Below are 12731 nucleotides of genomic sequence, written 5' to 3'. Positions count from 1 at the left end.
GATGCCATGTCAGTGTTTTATTTGTATTTTTTTAATTTGTCTAGTACGTATGACGTTTCTAAAATGGTCTATTGGCAAAATGTTTCTATTTTTGTGACCAGCGTAAATCCTGTATAGCTTGTGGCGTTAAGGTCTAGATCGACCAATCCAACGTCGGCCAAATGTGACCAATGACTATTCCCTGTGGCGTCGGCCCGACTAGCGGCAAGTCGCGCTGGCAAAAATGACAAATATCAGAACAATTCAACATCGCCCCTGACCATTAAATGCCATATGCATGAGATGTAATATCTGTCTGCAGTAGTCCTCATGGTTGGGAAAAGCCAACCGGAAAGCTCTTTTCAGGGATGGGAAATAAATATGTAAACAATGCATTCTGTGATATTTTTCGCTCATGATGAAGTCTCACTTGAAGCAAACACTCACGCTTCTCGCTGTTCTGTCCAGACAGACATTGTACGCCAAATTTTCAAGGCTTTCCAATGCTTACGATTTACCCGCATTCGTCACTTTCTGTTCTTGCCTTGTGCGCTGATTCATTAGGTAAGAGCCAATTAAAGTGATCAAATTTCCCGATGTTACGACACCCGGACGCCTCCCAACGGGATCCGATGTTTCAACAGTGATCATTAATCAGACAGCGCAATGAGATGCCCAGATGTTTCCCGATGTTCGATTAGTCCGTCTAGGCCTTTAGGCGTATCTCTAGACTCAATATTGGTAATTTCACAGATGAGCGGAAGCAGGCAAATGTATGAGGGAGGGTTTCGCCATTATGGTCACACGTGACTTCAAACATGGTCAATCAAAGGTGCTCCTACTTTCCCTTTAAATGTCATGTGGTAGTAGGCAATTCTGCACCATGAAGTGGGCACTTACAGACCGCACCACCACCCGATTGGATGTCCACTCCCTGACGTCCTCCCCATAGCTGTGCTGTCCACTGGGATGATACAATAAATACAATAGAATAACTCAAAAGGTTTGATACCCGCTCTTCATGTATTTAGGATTGAAGTATGTTGTTAGAAAAGCTGTCTAGTTAAAGTTAAGATTGACATTTTGCCGCCAAATTGTCAATCTCCTCTGCACACCTCAGAGAAACCCTTTTGTGCTGACCTTGTCCATTGATCTGAAAAACATGATTTTGTCAGCTTCTGAGCTATGGGTTATGCACTAACAGATGCACTGTCTCCCAAAATAGAGCCCCAAATATTTTGTACTAGACAGGGTGATCTTTGAACGCTACCAGGAAATTGACAACATGACACTAAAACTAAATATTACCCTAGCGTTCACTTTTAACAAAATTGCTAGACTTCCTCTGTTTGTTTTACAGATACTCATGATGGGTCTATTCATGATAGATGATTTCAAGTTGGCCAAAATAATCACAAAGGTCTTGTGTCTTTTTCGGTCTAGATAATTTAGGCATTTTGTGGGTCTTTGAATTAGGGCCTTAATCGTGCTACGTTTTGAGTGACACTGTCACATGTATTACACAGCACATTTGTTTATTCTGTAGACTGTCATACGTCAAGTATCCTGTTAGGATATATTAACAGCAATTTAATCAGTCTTTCAGTCTGTTGCAAAGTTCAGCATATCCTCTCAATAACAGCAGGTGCGGCCCTTAATAGGAGGCTTAATGTATTTATTAAATGCAGAAAAGATTAAGAGACAGGATGCTGTATGCTTCAGTGGTGACATGTGACACCTACTGAACGTGTCGGAGTTGATGAATGTGATTTATTACCGCACGTTAACTTCCCAATGACACATTTTAATTTTCTCCATAATATGAGCTGGCATTTGCCTGTCCCAGGGCCTAATGACTTTATTTACTGTAAAGATGTATTCATGTTGATTTATTCATAATCTTGAAAATGAGATAAAAATGTCTAATGGGGCGGTTGAAGTGGTTTTAGTGATACTTCATAGATAGTTTGCTAGTGATTAAACTGTAAATAAATGCATGATTGAACATCCTTTGGGCTTGTCCGACAAAGCTCACGAGCAGAAAAATCGTCATTCAGAAAAAGCAGCGACAAAGTTCCTTGGTCAGTTTATATTCAGTTGCACATGCCGGTGGGGGCCGAGTTTGATGAGTGATGATTCCATTGTGGTGTGGGCAAGTTCGATAAGAGCTGATTCCATGGAAGTAGGGCTGATGCGGTGAGAACTGATTCCGTGGTGGGGTTGGTGGGGTGAGGGGCGATTCGGTGTGTGTGGGGGGTTGACTTGGTGGGGGCTGTTGTTTTTCCATCCACCTGCTTCCAGTCTTTCGGCCTTGGCGATCACCCTTTGGCCGGGTTCTTGGCTGTTCTTCTCCTGCCGCTCTCCCTCTGGCACCTCTGCTGGTTTTATCTCCAAGTATACTCCCTGTAAACATTTTTCCTCCATTCTTGCACAACAGATCTTCTGCATATATCCACTCCACCCTCTGCCGCACATTATTCATTCATCATCCTGCCAATTTGTCATTTTGTACGGAATTACGTAAACGTTTCGGTTTGGCATAAACTGTTAGCCGGGACATGAATTTGTTATTTCACTATGCACAAAAATACATATCAGATCATGAAATTATAAAAATATTTCTCATTACCACTTCGGCCATCACATTTTAAAAATGTCTAGTTATATCTTCTATCTTGATTTAGTCTGTAGGTATAATTATATGCTTAAAATGTTTCTTTTATTGATTTAATCTGTGAATATAATTTTATGCTTATGTACTTTATTCAATGAGGTGTGAGCATATCTGTTTTTGTAGCTAGGTGGGACTTTTTGGACCCCATTTTCTTCACCGTTAACCCTGTATGATTGTAAATGAGCAGTTAACAAAAAAACATTTCAACTATTATGCGTATTTTTTCTAAAGTGGCATTAGTAACATAAAGAAAACGCTTGCAGTAGTTCAATGTTCTTAAAAGTGAAGACAAGTTGTAATTGTAGCAAGAAACATGAAGTTGACACATTAATTGCTTTCGCGGGCCACATTAAATTATGTAGCGGACAGGATTTGGCCCCTGGTCTTGAGTTTGACACTTGTGCTTTTGAACTTCGTGTCAAAAAAGTGTCCTTCATCTTGCACAAAGGCTTCTGCACTCACACAACTTGTTTTTCTCTGTCTTATAATGACTTCCCTCATCCAGGCTGCATGATAAAACACAAGCATAAAGCGATTATGCAAAAAGGCGTGCCCGACTTGGTAATGTGGTGATAAGAGCAAGACAGCTATCTGCTTCCTAGTCCAAAGACAGAGAGGATGTGGCACGTCCGAGTCGGGACGCTCTTGTTAAAATTACTTTTGACACGGGAGGCTATTAGCACACCGTTAAGAGTTCAAGGACAATGGCGGTCCAGCTTTTTTTTTTCCTCATTTATCTGCCGGAACCCCTCGTTAAAGCCTGGAGCCGACTCCTTACAATGACCACAGAATATTGATGGGATGCATTTGAAGGAGCCATTTAACTGAATTCATAATCCCCCCTCTTTGTCTACCTTGGATATTCATGGGCAGATGAAGGCCATTTGACAAACCAAGTTGAAAAATAACCTCTTTATGTTCCCGCACACACCGTGTTGGATTGCAGTCATTGACGTACAGAAAGCACTCAGTCTTAAAGGTTACATACTACACCATTCTTTTATTATACCATTCTTTCTTTTCACAATTTAAAACGGTTCCCACCCATGTCAGTAAAACCCTTCTGACATTATTTTTTTCAAATTACACAAAAGCTGAAATATTACAGCATGGGTAGGCAACTCCAGTCCTCGAGGGCCAGTGAGCAGCATGTTTTCTATGTCTCCCTGTTACAACATTCAAATGGTCAGATAATTAGCAAGGTCTGCAGAAGCTGGATAACAATCCTAATCATTTGAATCCAGTGTATAGCAACAGGCAGAAAACATGCAGGACACTGGACCTCGAGGACCGGAGTTGCCTACCTATGTATTACAGAAAACAAACTTGTCATTCTCTGGTTGAAATCGCTCAGTTTTGTAAATGGGGGAAATGGGTGCGTTCTGTCTCACACAAATGCAGAGTATAGTCTAGTGGACAGCTTTACTCTGACGTGACAACCTGCTGACAGCTTTGCCAAACGTTTAATTCAAGAATTTAAGGAATTTTCTTTTCATACCAATCCATATTTTATATGGCACAAAATTCAGCACCCAAACCTAGGCCCAGGCTTGCATTGCACTTATTTACAAGGTCATTTTGTATTGCAAAAAGAATACGTATGTGGATTGTTGAAGAATAAAGTGAAGAATCTTTGCACCAGTCCTCCAGGTCTACATCCTCTCAGTACTTTGCTCAAATGTTTGTGATGTGTCCTACTACCTCGGTGTTGTCTGCAAACGTCACAATATGACAGCTCAGGATTTTTGCAGAGCAGTCATAGGTCAGTAGTGTGAACAGTACAGAGCTCAGCACACAGCCTTACGGAGAGCCAATGTCACAATTTGAGCTTGTGATAACACTGTTGCTAATGCTAATATTTGCTTAACTTTTTTGACATGATACTGTTTCCTTGTATATTACATCCTTTGCTTGAAAATGGTTACGATTTTAGCGCACCCTAACTGCCAAGTCAGAGATGTAGAAAAGTGGTGTGTGGGACAGTAATAGGTAAATGATGTTCCAATTTTGCGACGTTTATAATTTATAGTAATTTGTCTTGCTCCCAGAATTTTGAATATGGGTTGGTGCAAAAGACTGACTTAGTTGTTTCATGTCACACTTGTGGTTAGGCAGGCACTTCAGAGACCAAGCGATTTATACACAAGCCTTTATAAAGTCACTTTTCTATAATATCTCCGTTTTAAATGATTGCCACCATTCAAAAGTGATCATAATTCCATTTGGAGCATGGCATTATTGTGAATGAGTCGACTTAATCAGGCCTCAGCAAGAATCTGCTGTATCTTGCCCTATGAAAAAAAGTAAATGACTCCCCTGCCAACCATAAGTCTGGCCTTAATTCCCCAGGATACATTTGTGCATCAGTTGCCACCCGCCATCAAGATGCGACACCCCTATTACTACAATGCACTGCACTCTGTCAAAAATAAATAAAAAATACCTTAATGTGCTTGGGCCACCTGGAGGCCGTAACAGATGCCACATCAGCAGTAATAGCCAGCAAACTGGGGGAACAGATTGGGGTGCTTTCTTTTGCTGCGTCACCTCAGCTTTTCAAACAGTGTTCCAAAGAAAATGGCCACCCCGTGAACTGGCGATATAGCTATCAAATTAGCGGTGTCCCAGTCCATCTTAGAACGGGAAAGGAAACATATTAAGTCCTCCACACAAAAATCAACAGAGAATTACAATAAACCACATCCAGCACGAGTTAAATAAACGTGTTCCCTTTTTTTTTTTCTATTTAATTTCTATTTCATCCCAGCTATTTAGCAATACTGGAAAAAATCACCTTTTGCATTTTTTGTGCACTTTCTGTTGCACTCTAAGGTGCACTATAATGTCATAAAATTCCAGCTGATAGCAAAGTAATTTGTGTCATTCAGTATGTACCAACCATGTGTCAGCGTTCAAACGACAGGTCTTCTAAAAATGTCTATGACATATTTTGGTAAAAATAATGTCAGCACGCATAACATCTTTCAAAGTCCCCTCTCAGCCACATTTGGGAAGCATGTTTATCTCAAGTAGACCCCCCCTCCACCCCCCAAAAAGTTAGCCTTTTCTGGTTCAAAGCAGTTAAGCAGGTACTTTTGGCCATTTCAAGTTGTACTGAACTTCAAAAATAAACTCAGATTGTGCTGCCACATTTCAACCTTATGTACTAGACAGATGGTCAACACCAAAATACAAAGACCTTGAATTTTCAGTGTGTGTATGTAGAGCCTGATGGAAAAGTTTGATGAATTGCCATAAAATCGATGCAATAACTGCTTCTTGGTTTGGAATATTTGCTATAAAAGTGTAATCTACAAATGTCCAAATGGTGAGCGTTTTTGGAAACCTTGGATTATTATGTTTTAAAAGCATTGCCATTATTCTCTCTATCATCTTGCAGATCAAGACTGACAATCTGCAGTGAAGGAGGTGAGAGAGAAGAGCGGGGCATGGCAGAGGGGATGATTGCTTCTCAAAGTGGTAAGCAGAAGCTAGATGGTCGCTATTGATTACATTTAAAAAAGAAAAGAAAAAAAAAAGAGAAAATCCCCTTTTTGTTCACTTAAGGTGATATAATCCCTTTTTTGCCTGACTTGTGGACCTTTTTAAGCGAGTCAGAAAAGGACAAAAAGCGCAGACGTTAAACTGAGGTCAGACTGACACGCTTGCTTCTTCTTTATTCACTTGCCGCGTCTTGAACTTTAGTTCACCAAATACGCTTTTTCCGCCCTCCTTCTTTGTACATTTGCCACAACTACACTCTGTACAAAATGACAGATGCTGCCTTTTTGGGACCCGCAGTTCGTCGCCATGAAATTGTGAATTTATGGGATTTCTTGTGAACAGGCTGACTTTTGAATAAGTTGGATAAGAACGTTACAACTGCAACATGCAGCATTACAATATTTTGCTCTATGATGCATTTGAACTTGTTGTAGTGCCTCCAAGTGATGTATTGGCATTATTGTATGTTCCCTGAAAGCCTGGTGTCATTGGCCTAAAACTGGAACAAGGATAACTGACGATTTACATTAAGAATGGCATGAGATGAAAGACAAATGTGACAAAGGGTGGGAGTCGCAGAATCCACATTCACAATGTTGCTAATGTTCTCTGTGGTTCCTAACTTGGTTTTTCACTTTGTTCTTGACTTGGATTTTGACTGATTTCCGACTTGCTTTTTAGATTCTTGACTTGGTTCCTTTCCTCAGAAACAGAAAAGAGCAGGTGCTGGTCTTGCGCCACAAAATCTGGCTCACTAGGGGCTGAAAATTCAGCTGCCCAAGCCAGTTTTAACTGAGCAACATGAAATTTAGTTAACATGGGCGTAATAAATACATTCCGTTTTTTTAATTTTTTTATTTATGAAGTACATGTAGACGTGTCAGATATTCCCACATATCAGATTTTTCATACCCAACATTTTTTTTAAGAACTGGTGGAACTAATGCACTAATAGACTTGTACAGCATGTTCTCTGCAAAGCAGCAGTCAAGGCACGTCTGATCGCAGCTCAGTGGTCCCACGCGAGACTTTTAATTGCAGGACGCGGTGTGTCTGCCGACATGAGATTTGTTGTTTTCTGTTATTGTTTTTCTCTTGGCCCACACATCAGTCAAATGTGGTCTGCTTAGATCTGCTGTCTCAATTTCACGTCTTAAAAGAGAATAATGACGCTTGAGAACAAGCCTGCTTCTTTTAATCCTTTTTCCCCACTTCCAAGAGACTGACAGATCATGTAAATGTTACCTAGCTTGAATTTATAAATAAATACTTGATGGCTTCTTTCTGGGACAATTACAATCTTAAATGGGACGTATTACGTAAAAATGACTTTTCAATTGTTCAGACATAGTAAGATGTATTTCAGGAGGGCCTGCCTACCCATGAAATGTGAAATCACACAAGTCAAGTAACAAGTAAGATGGCGGCGCGTGCACATGCAGCGGCCTCTCTCTGTCCCGAACGGTGTTTTGTTTTGTCGTTTAATGTGGGTTTGTCCGACAGTTTTGTGTGTTCGTCTCGTCGTACTGGGTTGTGCTACAAGTGCAGCGGGATGGTTCTGCTCGACATCGGCGAAAGCGAGTTTTGTGGCGTTCTGGACTTTGAAGCGGGGACATTAAAGGGGCTCGGTCTGCTCCGTCCTGAAGCGTCGCCGGACTCGCCTGCTATTCCTCCCCCGGTTGGGAAGCGTCGGAAGCGGTGTGCGAGGAGGCTGAAGAGGGGCGAGAGCGGGGGCGTCCGGGCCAGGCTGGCGGCCAACCCGGCTCGCCCGGCCGTGCCTTCCATTCGTCTGGCGAATGTTCGGTCGCTGGACATCAACATGGTTTGCTTTCGCCTGCTGAGATCTACGAGGACAGTGCGTAACTGCTGTGTGCTCGTGTTCACTGGGACTTGGTTGACCGTCATCATTCCGGACTCTGTTGTGCATCTGGAGCGACTAGCGTGCTATCGGGCGGACCGGGCCATTGTACGAGGGGGAAAGTCGCGAGGAGGTGGGATGTGCGTCTACATCCGTGACGGAGGGTGCCGGGACTCTGTGGTGGTATGCGAGCACTGCTCGCCACTGGCGGAGTTTGTGATCTCCAGGCTGTTAGGGTCCTGAACTCTCTCCCCCCTTCTGCGTGGCGTCCTGTACTTTTGCGCTTTGTTCTGACTGTCTGCTGTGCGCTCTTGCTCCATTTTGCTCCTCTTATTTACTGTGTTATTTGTTTATTTATTATATATTCATCACTCTTATTGTTCATTGTTTGTGCCTTCTTGTTTTTATTTTGCGTTGTTTACTTGTATGTTTTTCGTGTACTGTGTCTCGTCACCGTGGGATAGGGGAAACGTAATTTCGATTTCTTTGTGTGTCTTGGCATGAAGGAATTGACAATAAAGCTGACTCTGACTCTGAAGTCTTGTTAATTGCTTATTTCTGAAAATGTGTCTCTTTGATCAGTGTGTGCGGCTCGGTGGAGCACTGGGGAGCACGGCCGCCTCACAGTTAGGAGGGTGTGGGTTCGATTCCACCTCCGGCCCTCCCCTGCGTGGAGTTTGCATGTTCTCCCCGGGCCCGCGTGGGTTTTCTCCGGGCACTCCAGTTTCCTCCCACATCCCAAAAACATGCTTTGTAGGCCGATTGAAGACTGTGAGTGTGAGTGCAAATGGATGTTTGTCTCTGTGTGCCCTGCGATCGGCTGGCAACCGGTTCAGGATGTCCCCCGCTTACTGTTCGATGACGGCTGGGATAGGCTCCAGCACTCCCGCGACCCCCGTGGGGACTAAGCGGTTCAGAAAATGGATGGATGGATGGATGGATGGATGATCAGTGTGTGTTTCTAATAAGCAGCATATAGTATTTGATTGGAGCAAGTTTGTATTTGGCGATGTGACCGTTGCATGCACGACATATACAGCTCTGCCAATTTAACATGGCGGCTTGGTGATGAACCGCTCCCTCCTAGAAGAAAAATACATTCCATGCTGTTCAGCTGTAATCCTTGGGGTATTTAGGTGAAAATCATGCCACAGAAATTTTATTTTAAAAGGAATAATGTTTTGGGGTAAATTTGACCCGAGGCGTATTTCTTTATATTTCCTTTATTGTTTAATAAACTCATAAAGGACCATCAGATAACAGTTGTTTTTTTGTTTTCTTTTCTTTTACAATTACAAAATTTGAAAAGAAAAACAGACAACTTGTTTGCTGTTCCTTTTCAAAGACAGCAAATCAAAAAACGGAAATCAGGTCATTTCCTCTTTTCTGTTTTCAATATCCTAAATCAAAAGGGAAACCAAATGGCCCAAAAGTACACGGACTGGAGGCACTCTGTTTCCTGTCTTTGACTTGTGCAAAGAAAAAAATAGTTAATTGCTTTAAGTTATCAAAATATAATAAAAAAATGAAATATTTCCTAGATTTATGATTAAAACACAACAGCTGCAGTTAAATGGGACATTGTTAAATTGCTTTGGCAGGCAATTAGATCCTTTAAAAAGAAGCAAATTAACCTTCAATTTCAAGTGTTAATTATCACTAAAATAGCCTATTAGCAGTTTTGTTGTTGTTATGGACTAGATTCTCTTATTATTGTATACTTTACTCTATATACGGTGTGTATATGTTCAGCATGGGGTTAGAGAAAGTTGTGCAGGGGTTTTTTGGGTTGCTGTCAAGAGTGATGGAGATGCGCTTGATATTTGCTGACCGAACATCAGTGACGGTGAGTGTCGTCATCTTCTTCGGCAATCTTGTATCGTGCGATGGCACTGTCAGACCTGGTGTCCTATTTTAGCCCTGATGGACGTCAGTCTCAAGTCTCTCAGCAAAACAACAGCAATACCCCCCCAAATCCAATTCCACTTAAAGTGGCAATTTTACAGTTTTTTAAACTTTAATTTTAATGATGGATAGATTTTCACAAGAATCTACATGTTGGTAAGTGTGAGTGCGTTATAAATATAATCATTATTATCATTATTATTATTATTATTGGCGGCTCGGTGGCGCACTGGGTAGCACGTCCGCCTCACAGTTAGGAGGGTGCGGGTTCGATTCCACCTCCGGCCCTCCCTGTGTGGAGTTTGCATGTTCTCCCCGGGCCCGCGTGGGTTTTCTCCGGGCACTCCGGTTTCCTCCCACATCCCAAAAACATGCTTGGTAGGCCGATTGAAGACTCCAAATTGTCCCTAGGTGTGAGTGCAAGTGGTTGTTTGTCTCTGTGTGCCCTGCGATTGGCTGGCAACCGGTTCAGGGTGTCCCCCGCCTACTGCCCGATGACAGCTGGGATAGGCTCCAGCACTCCCGCGACCCCCGTGGGGACTAAGCGGTTCGGAAAATGGATGGATGGATTATTATTATTGCTCGTTGTAGTTCTACTAAGTTCATTTTGTTTTTACTTATTAATCACTTCACTGGTTCTTTTATCTCAAACTAATTATTTTAGGTTTCATTACCTGACATGTTTCGGCTTGACACAGCTTGAGATAAAAGAACCAGTGAAGTGTGTATTCCCCGGTCATCACGTTTGTCATCATTTGTATTGCAAATGACTAATCATGATACACACAGCAGATTTGGCCATACGTGACCAATGTGCATGCCATGATTTATATGCTCAATCCTGTTGCCAGTTGTTTACTATCACAGCAACCTTGCACAATGGCAAGAAACTAAATGACGAGGAATACTCCAGAGTTATTCGCCTTCAGTCACTTTTACAACTGCAATCATATCATCAATGTGATATTTCCTTTCTCTCACAAGTTATTTTAGATACTAATTGCTATCATCCACAGTAGAAATTATCAGAACTAAGGTAATCTATAGAGTGCAAGAAAAGTCCAGTGAGTGCTTGGTCACACATAAGCCATGTGTGTGTCTTGAAGAATACAATAATCCACAAAGTCAACAGCACTCTCGGCCATGCACGATCAATATACTGTATATTCTATAATTCGTACGACCTCAGTTGTTTATGATAATGGCTACCTTGCTCAATAGAAATACACAGGACCAACCCATAACCATATGGACATGGATAATTTACCTGCCCGTGCAGCACTGAGCTTTTGAGGATTTTATTGACTCAATTCTGTTCCTTTCTTTGGTGAAATGCAGTAGTTGTCAGGGTTTTCCAAAACTATCTTGATCATATGATTATGTTGGAATGTATGTAACCGGTAATAAATAACCTAGGTAGATTAGTTTTAAGCTTATGTTGGTGTGTAACCAGTAATAAATAACCTAGCTTGTCCCATCCTACACAATGTCGTAAAACATCCCCTGCTCTGCTAATCTAGAGGTCAAGGGCTTTAACTTGTCTATTCAGTCCACTGTCACCCCCACCCTTTTTCTCGTAATAAAGATGCTCTTGTGGGAAGCGAGAGTCAGACTTCATTCGACCATCGCTGTAAGCACAGCGACGAGTGAACTCTCCGCCTGCAGGTGTCTAAAATGACTTGCTTGACTCTTGTGTGGTTCTTGCAAAATAAGTTAGTGTGAGCACCACCCTAACAGTAGTTATCATGAGTAACTAGCTATAGGAGCTTTTTTTATGTTGACCAAAAAATATTTAATAAATCACCTAAAAATATTAATCTTTACCAGCAACTTAGTGGCAGGCGAATCAATTAAATGCTATTCTTTCTAAGCCTAGTAAAATAGGATATAATTGTCCTACTGAGGGGCGACACGGTGGGGCACTGGTTAGCATGGCCGCCTGACGGTTAGGAGGTTGCGGGTTCGATTCCACCTCCGACCCTTCCTGTGTGGAGTTTGCATGTTCTTCCAGATTTCCCACTGAGTGAATGTGTAAATTGAGACAACATCACAAGTATTTCAACATATATACTTTGATGTGGCCTCTTTTGTTCAGCAGTGTCCTCTGAATTTTTCCCAATTTACCTTGACTCCAATAATATTGGGAGACACTGAATTATTGTACCTAATTGTACAGCCCTTATATTCAGCTTTGATGTTGTTTTTTCTTTCAGTTTGTATTTGTCCCTCACGGCCTCGCTAAGCAGCTTCTTTTTCCCCCCTCCAAGACTTAATTAGGCGCCTGCTATTTTCCAGCGTGGAAAAATAACAGTCGACACAAACAAATCCAAAACAGGAAGAAAAGCTACAGGGACAAAGAGAGTGATAGGCAGTATACCCACGATTCCTTCTGATATTGCAGCATACACAAAAACTACCTGCTGTCTGCCCCCTCCTAACGAAACGTAATTCACTTTTATGCAAATGCAGCACCTTCATGCATCGCGGGTCTTCATTCTGCCGGCGAGCGCAAACCACACGCTCGGCCAGCATGGTGGCCCGGTGCTCAACCAGATGTGCATGTATGAAAAAAAAGTGCACTGCTTTCTGCCTTCTTGCCTGTATACATAAATGGGCGTGTGATGGTATATTGTGTTTGCATGCAAACACAACATACGTATACATATGCAACATTACACGTTATCCTGACAGTCACAGTTGATAAAAAACTAAGGTTTTTAGAATTTACTTTTGAAATTCTATCAGCTCTTTGCATCATCTTGACTTCACGTATGGAAAAGTGTGGTCGGAATATAAAATCTGCAATAATTT

General features: G+C 41.9%; 1 protein-coding gene across 1 annotated transcript in view; it reads left to right on the top strand.

Moving 5' to 3' along the window:
• Nucleotides 1-12731, top strand: part of lingo2 (leucine rich repeat and Ig domain containing 2) — a 178373-nt gene that overhangs the window by 85840 nt on the left and 79802 nt on the right. Inside the window, exon 4 of the mRNA XM_061289956.1 lies at nucleotides 6054-6133. The gene's annotated coding sequence lies outside the window, so the exon portion shown is untranslated. The remainder of the gene's footprint in view (nucleotides 1-6053; nucleotides 6134-12731) is intronic.

The sequence above is a fragment of the Syngnathus typhle genome, linkage group LG1 (assembly GCF_033458585.1).
Source record: "Syngnathus typhle isolate RoL2023-S1 ecotype Sweden linkage group LG1, RoL_Styp_1.0, whole genome shotgun sequence".
Lineage (NCBI taxonomy): Eukaryota > Metazoa > Chordata > Actinopteri > Syngnathiformes > Syngnathidae > Syngnathus > Syngnathus typhle.
Note: the sequence above shows the minus strand (reverse complement) of the source record. Positions and strands in the feature narration are given on the sequence as shown.